Raw genomic sequence first — 13,305 nt, forward strand, 5'->3', positions numbered from 1 at the left:
GTCTAAAAAATCTCTACAAAGTGGCGTTTACAGAATTTTGACATTCTGCTTGGTTACTGAGATATAGCGAGAAACGCGCTGAGAAATTTTTAATTTTTTGCTTCAGATGACTGTGTCGGGGGATTGGCTCTAATTATCTTTATGTATGAGATGTTTTTATATGTAACACTATCTGATAAACACAATGGAATAATCATTTTCGAAACAAAAATGCACGAACTGTGAGAAAAATGCAATTTAAGTTTTAAACTGGAAATAAAGCATATTTGGCAACACTGTAACCAAAAATAACTATTTTTTCTAGATTCCCTGACTCATTTCCTTCAAAATGCATCTCACCGATTGGTTATAGACCAAATGAAGCCAAAGATATGAATAAAAGTTAATATTTGATGATTTTTTTCTATGGAAAATTTTCCATGCACGATTATGACATGCCATACAAATTTTGTCATCAATACACACCTATGACACGTGTGAGACCGACTTTTGTTTACATTTTTAAAGAAAACTCGCAATGTAGTTAACCGATTTTCGTAATATTTGAGAGATTAATGCAGAATAGATAGAAGCATCATGTCTTCTTTGAATTGTTTATACCATTTATAAGTTTCAAGATATTCAATCTCAAACTTTAAAAATCGTTTTTCTCGAAATGTACAAAATGGCGCTTGTCATAAGATAGCACAACAGAGAAGAACTGACTGATAAACATTTCATGCAAAGAATAAGCAAGAAAGCAAGAATTACTAGTCACAAACAAAATTCCAGCTGCCGCCATCTGCCGCTTCGTGGGTTATTACAAATTTTGTGGAACATATTTTTTTAATATTGTTGATGAAAACAACCTTAAAATGTCATGATAACATTTATCACTCTTTAAAGCATTTTTATTATTGCATATTTTTGAAGATTTAGGAATAAAACATCCATTTCTAGATATATTTTTCATAAACAAATATTAAAATTCATTTTCTCGAGTATTTTTTTAAATGTCATTTAGCGCCATCTACATACGCTATAAAGTTAGAAATATCAAAACAAACAACTTTGCCGAAGAAAGTTTTTTGATAGAACACCTCAATCAAAATATAGAACTGATCTAGATCAGTTTCTACTTATTTAGATCAAAACTAAAGTTGTCAAAATAATGATCATTTCCATCTAAGTTGCTTTGCTAAAGACACTAATCCTCTAGTATATATACCCAGGGCGGTAGAGGTTTTGAGCGTCGAAAGCTTGCCCCACTGTACGATGTCTGAATTTGATAAAATCATGCATAAAATTGAATTTGCTTATTTTTTCTTTCATCTCATTTCATTTCACATATGATTAAAAGTCCTTGAAACATTTTAAAAGTCGCAAATTGAAAATCCAAACTTTAAAAACAAGGTTCCATTTTTGGCACGGTTCCGGTTTTGGCAACTTAAAAAAATAAAATTGTTGCCAAAAACGGAATCCTACTGTAAAATAAATGAAGTAATTAAATTAAATAAAATTAATAAATTAAATAAAATGAAAAATATGGATACAATTAATAAAATTAATAAAAGGAATAGGAGAAATGAAATTAAAAAAATAAATAGAATTGATAAAATAAGTAAGGAAAAAAACAGGACAACATGATTAAATGAAAAATTACAGGATATTAAAAAGTTGTGAAATCGATACAATGAATAAAATTGTATCAAATTACTAATTTGGTGAATAAAATGAGAGACAGAAAAAAATAGATTATTAAAATGAAGGAACTAAATAAAATGAATCAACTGAAAAAATATGAATAAAATGTATAAATTGAAAACAGTGAAGAAAATATTTTAAATGGTAAAATGAACCGAACAGAATGAATCCAAAGAAAGCAACGAATAAAATAGAAAAAATGAAGCCAATGAATAAAATCAATGAAGAAAATGGCGAATGAATAAAAGGTTAATGAGAAAATTGTGAGTTGATCGAAATGAAATAATCATATGGGTCATTCCATGTCAGATTTACAACCAAAGATTTAATTCCTTGCAATTTTTTTCTTTCATTGTACTGATAACTGGGAAACAATTCGATATATGGAAAAAAATATTAAATAAAAAAAGTTGCGTTTCTGCATGATCTTACCGGAAAAATTTACGAAAAAAGTTTTCTTTGTAATATTCTGAAACTTATAAAGAAATTGAATTTTTCAAACCATTTTTTTTGGTTTATTTTTTTCTTGGAATAAAAATCACACTAAAAATATTGTGTAGAAATTTTGAAGTGGACAAATAATACAATTATACAGTGAAAACCCGTTTAAATCAGCCCCTAATTTTGTTAGCCTTTCGACCCGATTTCGTTAACCAGCCAGGTTTATGAGGCTATGTATACGGAATAATGTTGAATATTTTAACAGCTTCGGTTTATAAAAGAAAATAAATAGATATGTTTTGTCATTGCCTCCATTTTGTCAACCAAAGATACACCAAAGGGGCTGATAAAAACGGGTCTTCAGTGTAACATTGAAAGAAACACAATTTTACACTAAACGCCCAATATTAAGTCCATTATAATTGAAATATCTCGTAAAATACTTCGAAATTCATTCCGAAATTTTTACATGATCTCAATCAAATTATAAATATTTTCAAAAAAAATTCAGTCCAACTTGAAAAAAATATTTCATTTTTTTTCTAGCATTCGCAGCATAACTTAAACAAATTTAAACAGATAACTTAAATAAAAAATCAACAACAGAAAGATTCCGTTTTCGGCATGCTCCATTTTCGCAACAAAAAAGTTTCGTGTTTGGCAACAAACGGGTTTTTTTTGGCAACATTGTTGTTGTACATAGTAAATGTTTTAAAAAACGCTTAATACACATTTTGTTGTAATAATTGATATCACTATTGACTTTATTTCCAAACAATGCTATATTTTATGAAGATGGGCACAGCGAATAAAATTACATTGGCTGATTTTTTTCTTTCATTTCATTTCATTTCACATTTTTGTATTGAATTATTGTTGTAGTAACATTTATAATGTCACAAATTGAAAATAAAAGTTTTTAAAATAAGGTTTCATTTTGGCACGGTTCCAGTTTTGGCAACTGAAAAAAATATTGTTGCCAAAAACGGGATCCTACTGTATTTTTTTTAATGAGCTCATGCGAAAATGCAACTTTTATTATTTAATATTTTTTCATGCATTGAATATTTTTTGAGTTATCAGCGATTCAATTTTACAAAATTCAAAAATATGAAAAAATATTCCACCAAAACCAAAAAATTCCTATCAATTTTTTTTTAACTAAAGAATGCATTCGTTGTTAGGTGATTTATGCAGTGGGAAGTTGTTGTATTATGATGTAACAGAGATAGAAGATCCCCGTCTAGGTAGAGAAGTTGTATTTCTATTTTGATGCGATTAATTTTTACTTCTGATTAATTCACCTTTACTTATCCACATCCATTTGAAAAAGTAAATTTGTTATTTTCCGAATAAAAACTAGGGTTAAGTAATGTCCAAGACATTACCGGGGTGTTGGCGCAGGACAATTCTTTTGTATACAAGTTTTTCGGATTACGTTCAAAAACTCTGACTAAAACATGTTACTTTCACTGGTCATTCACAAAATTTAATTTTAAAATTACTGAGCTAGTCAGACTTTTATTGGCAGAAATTTACCGAAAACTATATACGCTTATTGGGAGATGTTTGTATATATTTTATGCGGAAAACTCGGTAATAAAATAGTCGTATTGAATTGATTACCGAACGGGATACTATCCAAATCCCTGCATAAATTCAACTGAACCCGTTGAATTTAATTTAATGTATAAATTTAGAAAGTTAGAAAGAGATACAAGCAGAATTTTAATAATATGATACACCAACGAATAGTTCTACGTCAAAACCGCTGTTATGTCCCGGATGTTACTCACCCCACCTTTTTGAAAACGCAAATAGTATCATGAAAACGAGGTTTATTATTTATAATTCCAGGAACTTGGTCATCATTTTGGTAAAGCGTTCAGTTCACGAAATCGTGATTTTTGGTTCATGAATTTATGGGTGAATTTTATTTTCTGTATAGTATCACTAGTCTGGATTTGGTAATATATTGATACTATGTTGTTTTTTGCAGGCATTCCTCCGAAAGTTGAGATGTATTCAGTAAAACAGATAAGTCAGGACATCGACCTTCGAGAATCAAAACAAATCCTATTCCTCCGTAAAAGGATAGACTCTGACTGAGATTTCGTTCCCCGAATCTGAAACCTACCTACCATTTTCACAATCAACAGTCCAACAAAAGAAAACCTAACAGTGGCTCGGCCGGGTCGTGATGACAAAGACAAAAATTATTAACTCATAATTAATTCATAACTGAGTGCTGGTCCGTCAGGTCCGCAAAAATGTTCGCCGGAGGGATCCAAATCGCATGGGGATAAGAAAGTGCAGCGCAGCAGATCCTGCGTTGGGCGCGAGATCTCACGAGTTTGACAGTAGCCGCTGTGCTGTGGCCAGCCAGTGCAGTAGCTGACGAAGGGAGGAATGTCGATCAGTGGAACAATGAAGGAATTTTTAATGCACGTGATTTGCGCTCGGTCGTGACTATAACGTCGGATCGTCTCCCACTGATGGAGCTTACGTGAAATAATAACTCCGCAAACACGGCTATTTAAATAATTTTGATTTTTAATTAATAATTTTAAGCATGAAGTTATGACGATTCCCTTCGTCGGTGCATCGATTCGCTTTCCATGTATGGTTGTAGGACCGAAGAGATTCAAAAACTCCGGCATAACTCGGCGTCGCAGACGAATGTGAATAAGAGATGTCGTTCGACCGATACGGTCTTGTTTATGGGCGCCAATGTTCGTTAGCCTCTGCTAGGTTTCAATCGATGGACTCTGACAAGTTTGTCAAGTGTTCGATTATGTGTAATTTATGATACAGTCAAGCAATTCCTGGAGCTTGAGCGGAGGGTTTGGACTAAGGACATTTTTGTATTATGTGCGAGAAAAAGAGAAACCCAAACTAACCAGCGGACATTAATTTTCAAGTGAAGAAATAATTAATAATAATTTGTTAATTTAATTTTTTTTTATTATTAGATTTATCCTATTTTTAAAAGACGTGCAACTCCCTTTCCAATATTCAAGACAGGTTCATCCTTCGTGGCACTAATTATACGATCATTCGGATATTTTCGGATTGCAATTAAGTAAACAATTTTTCAGAACTGGATCTCTAAACAACAGAGAAATACAGAACCCGGTAGAAAAAAAGCCCTCGAATTGTCGAATTATCGATACCAATCTTTCGCCAATTCATACCAATACTATTACTGGGTTTCATGTTACGCGAGAATTTTACTCTTGCTTCTATCCTCCGTACAACTCATACTGATGGTAAACCTTTCGCATGAAAGTAATTGACTTCATGAGAACAAGAGCACTTCCGGAACCGTCTCCCAAATCCCGTTCCCACCGGCTATTCCCTCGTTTAATAACCTTACCCTTTAATTCCGTCCGGAAAGCAGAGATCGATCATCGCGTTTATTGATCTAGCGAAGGGAGATAACCGACCGATAATAATGATTCGAATGAATCCGTTTGGCTACGGATTGAATCACGTGCAGTTTTCCCACCAACAGCAGCGCCTTAGTTTGAGACAGAAAAGCATTGGTCACAGAGCTTGGATATGGCTCTCGGTACTGGCCGTCCGTCGGTCGGTGTGGCGTAAGCAGAAAAACTCGATTCTCTCGTTGACGGTGGTCTATTCAAGTATAAAAAGACCGAAAAATTTCCTATAAATTACTCGCGTTATTTTCCATTTTTTAAAACCGGTAGTACACGCGGCTTTGCTGCTGGAGCCGGCCGATCGATCGTGGAGATAATTAATTTCTCAAGAACGTTCTCGCGTTCCGGCGTGAAGCATCGATTTGTGCGCCCAATCACGGGTAAGATGATGTGATGTGGTGGGGTTATTAGGAAGTGAGGGAAGCTGGAGTTGATCAAACAAGCGCCTGCCACTTTACGTGAGAGTATGCCGTACTTTTGACTCGGATCACGAGGAGATGGCGATTGGATCTTGAATATGGATACGATCATCACAAAACGGAACCGTGCTAAGTCAAACGAAGTAGAAGTAGGAACAGTTTTTGAATGAGTAGCTTAATTAATATGAACCCCATTTTTTTTTAATTCGTCGGATGCACATGCCTACATTTTGACATTCAGTTTACCAGAAGATAGTTAGCAAACGAATAATTACTCGAAAGGTTGGGAGTGCCATTCGTTCGATTCTAATCAAAAACTCGATGTATCTAAACTAGTAACAAAATTAGCACTAGTTAGACACAAAAAATCCCAAACAGTTCACGCGACGTATGTGAACGTCTAAGCAACTGACTTATGCTGGGTGATGTCCCAGGAAGCAAAACAGAAGCTCTGGTTTGCTGACGAGAAAGCGAAAACGAACTCTTGTCTTATGGCGCCCGGCATTATGCAATCTCAATTCCAAAAAGGGAAAATAGATAGATAGATTCGATACATCGTCTAACTAGATACCCAGATGGTGCTAGTTACTGACGAGATGAATTCGAAACACAAAAAATCAACACTTAATTTGATATGCAACATGTTTTTACTGAAAGAAAAAAAATGGGGCGGAAAAAATGGGATAAAGAAATTTGTGAGTATTCGTTACATGGGGGAGGGGTAGTCAATTTTGGACAATTTTTGCATTTCGTAATTGATGATTGGACCCTTACTCCATAGTTCCTGCGATGTGGCGGTCGGATTAATTTCACCTATGGATCTTTCCCAGCTGGCTCTCATAACTTCATATATCGCATTCCTTGCTTCTGTCCTTGCTTTTTGTAAGTCTTTCAGCGCCATATCCTTTCTTGTGTCCGGTCCGTTCAGACGCCGTAGTACTCGTTGTGTTTTTATTCTCCATTTTATTGCCTTTTCAACTGCTTCGTTCTACCACGGCGCAGTTTTTGGTCCTGGTAATCTTGTTGTTCGCGGTATCGTTTTATTTCGCCGAGTCAAAAACCAGCTGATTGAATTCGGCGATCGTGTAGTCCTTTGTAGGGTCTAGTTGGCTGCGTATTTCATCTTGGTACAGTTCCCAATTTGCGCCGTCGTATCGCCACCGTGGCTTTGCACAAACAGTTGGAGTCAACCGGCTAGTGACCAGTCGGATTGGAAGATTGGTCGCTACCGTGATTGTCATCAATAAGCTGTCAGTTAAATTTGCTTATGCTCCAGCTTCCATCATTTAGGACGACAAGACCGTAATCCGTGCTAAACTTCTAAATCATTCCTCCTCTTTTGTTGGGTGACCCACTCGGTGCTGGATGCGTTGAAGTCCCCCATTAAAATTATGGGCTCGGGCAGCTGACGAATCAGTTCTCTGAGTTGTTCCTTGATTTTGCTAACGAATGGTCAGCACCATCGTAGAGGTGTTAACTCTAGTTTTATCTCGTGTGAATCGTTGTACGTGCGTTACGCCCTGGGGTGCCAGCTCTCTCAGCAAATCTTCTTGCGCCATTTGGATCACTTCGGGGCAGTTGACAAAGCATCTGCTGTAGTTGAGTGATGGATGGCTGGTAATTTTCACCAGAGTTGCCACTATTTTTCCAAGAATATCTGTCAGATCAACTTAAAATGCTTGGCAAAATCTTTCAGTTGAAAGCGTCTTCAATGTCTTTGAAATGTATCAATCAATTTTTGTTAAATTTAAGAAAATATTATCAAATTTTGTTTGTGTGCAACAAGTTCTATAAATTAAAAATCTGGCAGAATGAGAGGTTTTTTTGTCTGCAAGCTGCCAAAATTTATGGCTGTGCTAGATAAATCTGGCATTATTGGTCACACAAAATTGTTATGTATTCGGTTTATTGTTTATTTCACCAAAAAACAGTAAACCGAATACATAACATAAGTTATGTGTCACTTTTTGGGTCTAATATCCAGCTAGCAACCCAGTCAGCTGACGAGGAGAATCCGAAACACAAAAATAAGACTTAATTTATTATTTTCTATTTTTATTATAGAGCGGAATGTAGTACAAAAATAAAAATTATTGGTTCTGTGGCAGTTTTATTTTAATTTTAAATTTGTTCGACCACGAAGTAATTGTCACATCCGCTGATCGCTTGCCAAAGAAGGATTTTGTGGCGAATTTTGATAAAATCTTCCTCCATTTTCTATACAGCTACCTTGTGCAAGTTTCATCACTGTGTTCTGGTTGCCGTTCGTGCTTTCGAACTTTGTATACTTGTTGCCCCAAACATTTAATTGATTTTACTCAAAATAAATTGGAGCTTGAATCGAAATGTTGGGTTGACATTTAAATTGGTTCAATACCATCATGGTCATGCAGTCCCCCTACCGCTACCATAACTTCGTTTGATTATCTGATGCTCTCTACACGTCCTGATCACATGTGATAAGGCGCAGTAAGCAATTCCGAGCTGCTACTGATCCATTGTTACTGACATGCTAACGAGTTATAAACAATTGAGAGCGACTGTTTTTTTTTTGAATATAGCCCATGGAATGTACCCATGCGTCACGACGGTACTGATCAGTGTTTCATACACGTCTGGCCACAGGAAAATGTCGCCAATATCTATTTGTTGATTTAAATTAAAAACGGTATTCGAATATTTTAAATGAGTTTTACGTAGCCAACATGGTATCTGTTATCAGCGTTGACCACTGACCATTTAATTGAAGAGAAAATATTAGTGGAATTGAGAGAATGTTAATAGGGTACAAAATGTACGTATAGCCTCCGTTGTGAGCAAATTAAAATGTCACACCGTGATGACATAGTGGAAGAGATATAAATCATATTTAGATTCAAAATAAAGATACCGACGAGAAGGAAGTTGTTTTCCACAATGCAAAACAAAAATTGCAGTTTCATTCGTATTGTGACTCACGGAGCGAGAAGTCGATCTTTCCAATCTGTGCAGTGTATGGCGATAAAGAATAGTGCTAGTCCGCTTTCAAGGTTATCTTGTGCTTTATCCGCCTTTTTGAGGTTCTGGACTTTTTTCTTCTTTTGTGTCCGCGCGTTAACCGTTAAATAGTCGATCAGTAGAGCAGTAGTAGTGTTTCGCCTCTTGTGAGCTACCGTTATGTACACAAGTTAAGTACCGCGATTATATTACGTTTCCCTCTTTTGATTCTCCTACTAACGTGCAAGGTGAGATCGACTCCCCGGCTTGAGGCTTATCCATGCTCGGCCAGCGGGCCGTCTGTGATCTTTTTCTGGACAAAAAGTGTTAGAATTTACTAAAGATGTCTCGAGTTCTGACTGAAAGATATTTGGCCGTGACAGAAATATCTAAAATTCGACCTCTTGAGCTTCGGGTGGTGGTAAATAGTTTGACTCGGGCAAATGATATTGCTGGCTTCGGGCCCTTTACGAAGTAGTACAGAATATATATACCAAAAAAATGGGGTCGTCCCCGTTTCGAGTTTGAAGTGCGAGGATCTGCTGACGCATGGGGTTTGCTGTTTTGAAGACCCCATGCTCCAACTATTGAAGATATGGACCGTTCATGTACTACGTGGACAAAAACCTTAGTTTTTGAGCACCTCCCCCCTCCCTCCGTGGACAATTCCTGTACCCCTACCCCCTTCCAACGATGTCCATGTGGACTTGAAAAAATGTTAGGTAATTTCATACAAATAGGTTTTCGGAAAATTTTTCGATGCTATGATGCAGAAGGACTTAATGAAAATCGTTCAAACTTCAACCACATAATGTCATACACTTCTTTAGTCAATTGTGAAATTCAATAGAAATATCTTATTTCTGAACGACTTATGCTTTTTTTATATTTACGTTTTAAAGATTCATCGCAATAACATAAAATTGAAGTAACCTGAGAATTCTTAAATCGGTTCACAATTTCAATAACAAGTTTTGAAATCTAAAATTTGTGGAATTTGACCATGTTACAGAACATTGCATCAAGTGATCCAGACAGAAATTTTTACTCGTTTTTTTCGTGCGGCGTCCTGTGATTTTTTTGATGATAATTGCCATTAATGTTTTCAATTTTCACACAGGCTTTAGAACAATAGAAAAAGGAGGAACATCTCCTCTCCTAAGCATTGTTGTAAAGCCCAGAAGGTGTCTCTTCAAGGTCCCCCGAAAGTTCTTCAGTTCTCGAGAAAGTACTGGTGCAAAACCGAAGCAAGTCGTTCCCGGTCTCAAAAATCTGAGCTCAGAAAAAGAGTTCCCAGCACATCCAGGAACATCAAAAACCCCAAGTGTTCCCAGCTTTAAATAACACTGACCCTCTTAAAAGCACTTTGATAAGCTTTCTCTCTGCAGTAAAAACAAGGGGATGCAAAATGGCCCCTCCTTTGGGGCCGTACACAAATGACGTAGCTTTTTTTCGGCGATTTTTGACACCCTACCTCCCCCTGTGGCATTTGGTCACAAAATTTTAACCTCCCCCTTGTAAATAACGTAGCATTTACCTACCCCCTCCCCCTCGTCCCATACAACGCGCCCGGGTGATGAAAAAAATTACATATGTTTTTCAGTTATTTTAAATACATGTCCTTTCAAAATGTTTGGCGACTTTTATCAACATTTTCATCATAACAGCAAATTGCGTGCAAAATAAGCCCATTTCATGGCAAATATAGTATTAATAGTTTTGTTTTGAATTTTATATGTTAAGTCCCCTGAAGACAAGTTCTCTCAGTTCACAATCGTGCAGCTGCCAATGATTCTAAGAACCATACGTTGATCTAAATTACTAAATTTTGTTTGCCTGAATCCGAAGTGAAAATTTAATTCAGCTTCGAAACTAAGTCTACTAGTTAGCAACATTAGCTAACTAATGTAGCAAGTTAAATCCGCATACAAAATCTTTTCGTATTTTTGCGAACTTGTTATTTCGCGAATCGAAAAATTTACCTCATGAATAACCACATCAAAAGTAACTTGTTTGAATTTAAATTCATTTCTCTTGGGAATGGAGGATCATTAAATTGTTTTCTCTAAACAATGGGTTTTAAACGTAATGCAACGTCGCACAACTTCTGACCCTACCCTCCCCCTCGTCACACTTCGTCACAAATTTGGTATACCCTCCCTACCCCCCAAAATGCTACGTCATTTATGCATGGTCCCTTTCAGCGACTGAATCCTGCGATGGCTACTTCATCGAAGGAGGTCACGGATCTGATCACCGTTCCACACTGGAATTGTAAAAGCATCATCCCGAAAATCGATTCTTTTAAAATTCTAATAAATAAATTGAAATGCGATGCATTTTTTTATTTCGGTTATAGAGGTTGTAACCTTAAGGTCATTCGCCTCTTCGGGTTAGAAAAATCTCTTATGAAAAAATTTCTAACCCTATGTGCGGGGTCGGGAATCGAACCCAGGTGCGCTGCGTACAAGGCAATCGATTTAACAACTACGCTACGCCCACCCCGAAGCATTTTTATTATGCGAAGTTATGTTTCTTCAGAAATCAGAAATACACCTAAACTTTTACGATTTTAATATTATTCGCTTGGATCGAGAAGACTCGTACGGAGGGGTACTTTTGGGGATCAAAAGTGCTATTCTTTCTATCCAATCGACCTACACTCGTCACCAGGTATTGTAGTTGTCACTTGCCCAACCAGAATTAAAAGCAATGCATCCACCTACATTCTCCTAGAACCTCAGTTGATCACCGACGGCTTTGCGATATTGCGGAACTCTTCCCCGCACCTAGGCTAGTTTTAAGTGATTTCAACTTCCACAATACGGTATGTGGTTGACTTTTTTTCGAGAGTTGTCCTACTGGAGCTGTAGAGCTAGGTTCTCGGAAGGGCTCCCTGTCAGAATCACATACTACAATTTGCAGACGAGACAGAAAATATCGCCCACTAAATGCATTAGGCCAATTGTAGCGGGCTGTGATTCTGAATGTCATATTCATTGTACGGTTCAGGTATGTGCGGGATTAGGGACTAGCGATCGCGTGTATCATCGCGAAGAGCTCGAGCATTTGTTGTTTACGTGTTCGATCGCGTGTGCGTTTGTATGTCGCGTGTGCTAACGTGTATGTAACTTCGCGTGTATAAATTCTATTTTATAACCGTGTGCCTTTTTCATATTCGCGTGTGTTCTTGGATAATCGCGCGCGGACCGTGAGTCTAATACTTTATTTTTTGGTGTGCTGCTAAGATGCTATTAGGACAGAGTAACGGTTTCCGGACGTGACCGATTCATGATCGCGCGAAAACGGACGTTTGTAGGTTCGTGTTTGAGACAGCGTTTGAAACTTCGTGAGTGCTAAAATGTTCTCCTTATTACCGGGGTGTTATTAAGTTTGTGCGATCGCGAACGTAGGTGTGCGTTGTTAATCGCGAAGGGCTTAAGCGTTCGTACGTTAACGTGTTTGTCACGTGTGCTCGCGTTCATGTGACTTCGCGTGTACAAGACTGGATTTTGTAACCGTGTGGCATTTCCTATATACGCGTGCGTTCTTTGATGGTCACGCGGACCTTCATTCTGATAGTTAGTTTTTGGTGTACAATTCACATTCTGACAGGGAGTAAGTTACCTCATATCACTAGAGTTCTCGGTCATGTTGCCATGTAACGTGGTGTCCAGTGTATATAAGAGCTTTCTTTTTTTAATTGATCCAATTGAAGGCATGGACCTAGTCTGCTGATATCAAGGATAGAAACATCCGGAAGTGACTGTGCGAGTGCGGGAGTTTTTACGACCCGTCGGTTCCGACAGCATGACGTAACAAGTTACTTTACGTTTGTCCGGACATGCCGTAGACTCAGGTGATTCGCATTTCTAATGCCAAAAGACCCTGACTCCTACGGTAGCAGACAAAAAGTTAAGTCGCCGGTGAGCTCTAAGCTTGCATATATGATCCTTCCACGCTTTTCTAAACTTTCTCCCTTCAACTCCTTGCTCTCCCTTGAGTACTATGGCTCTAAATATTGAAAAATATACTTCACCTTCCAGTCCCTTGCTAATTAAATGCCGTAACAACTGTTGACAAGCTGAGACATTCACTTTATCAGGCGAAATCGCGAGCGTAAGTATATGTGTGGATTATTGCAATTGCATGGTCGCGTTTGTGGCCAGGTTTGTGTTATCGCGAAGGTCATGAGCGTTTGTACCTATATGAGTATAGATAGCGTATAGTAGAGATATACTAATAAACAGAATCATGCCAAATAAAGAAAAAAAGATGCAAAGAGCTTGACTAGAAGTGTATAAATTGAACAATACTATTTTGGTATACATAAATAATGGAAAATC

This window comes from Topomyia yanbarensis, chromosome 2, assembly GCF_030247195.1.
Source record: "Topomyia yanbarensis strain Yona2022 chromosome 2, ASM3024719v1, whole genome shotgun sequence".
In the NCBI taxonomy this organism is placed as follows: domain Eukaryota; kingdom Metazoa; phylum Arthropoda; class Insecta; order Diptera; family Culicidae; genus Topomyia; species Topomyia yanbarensis.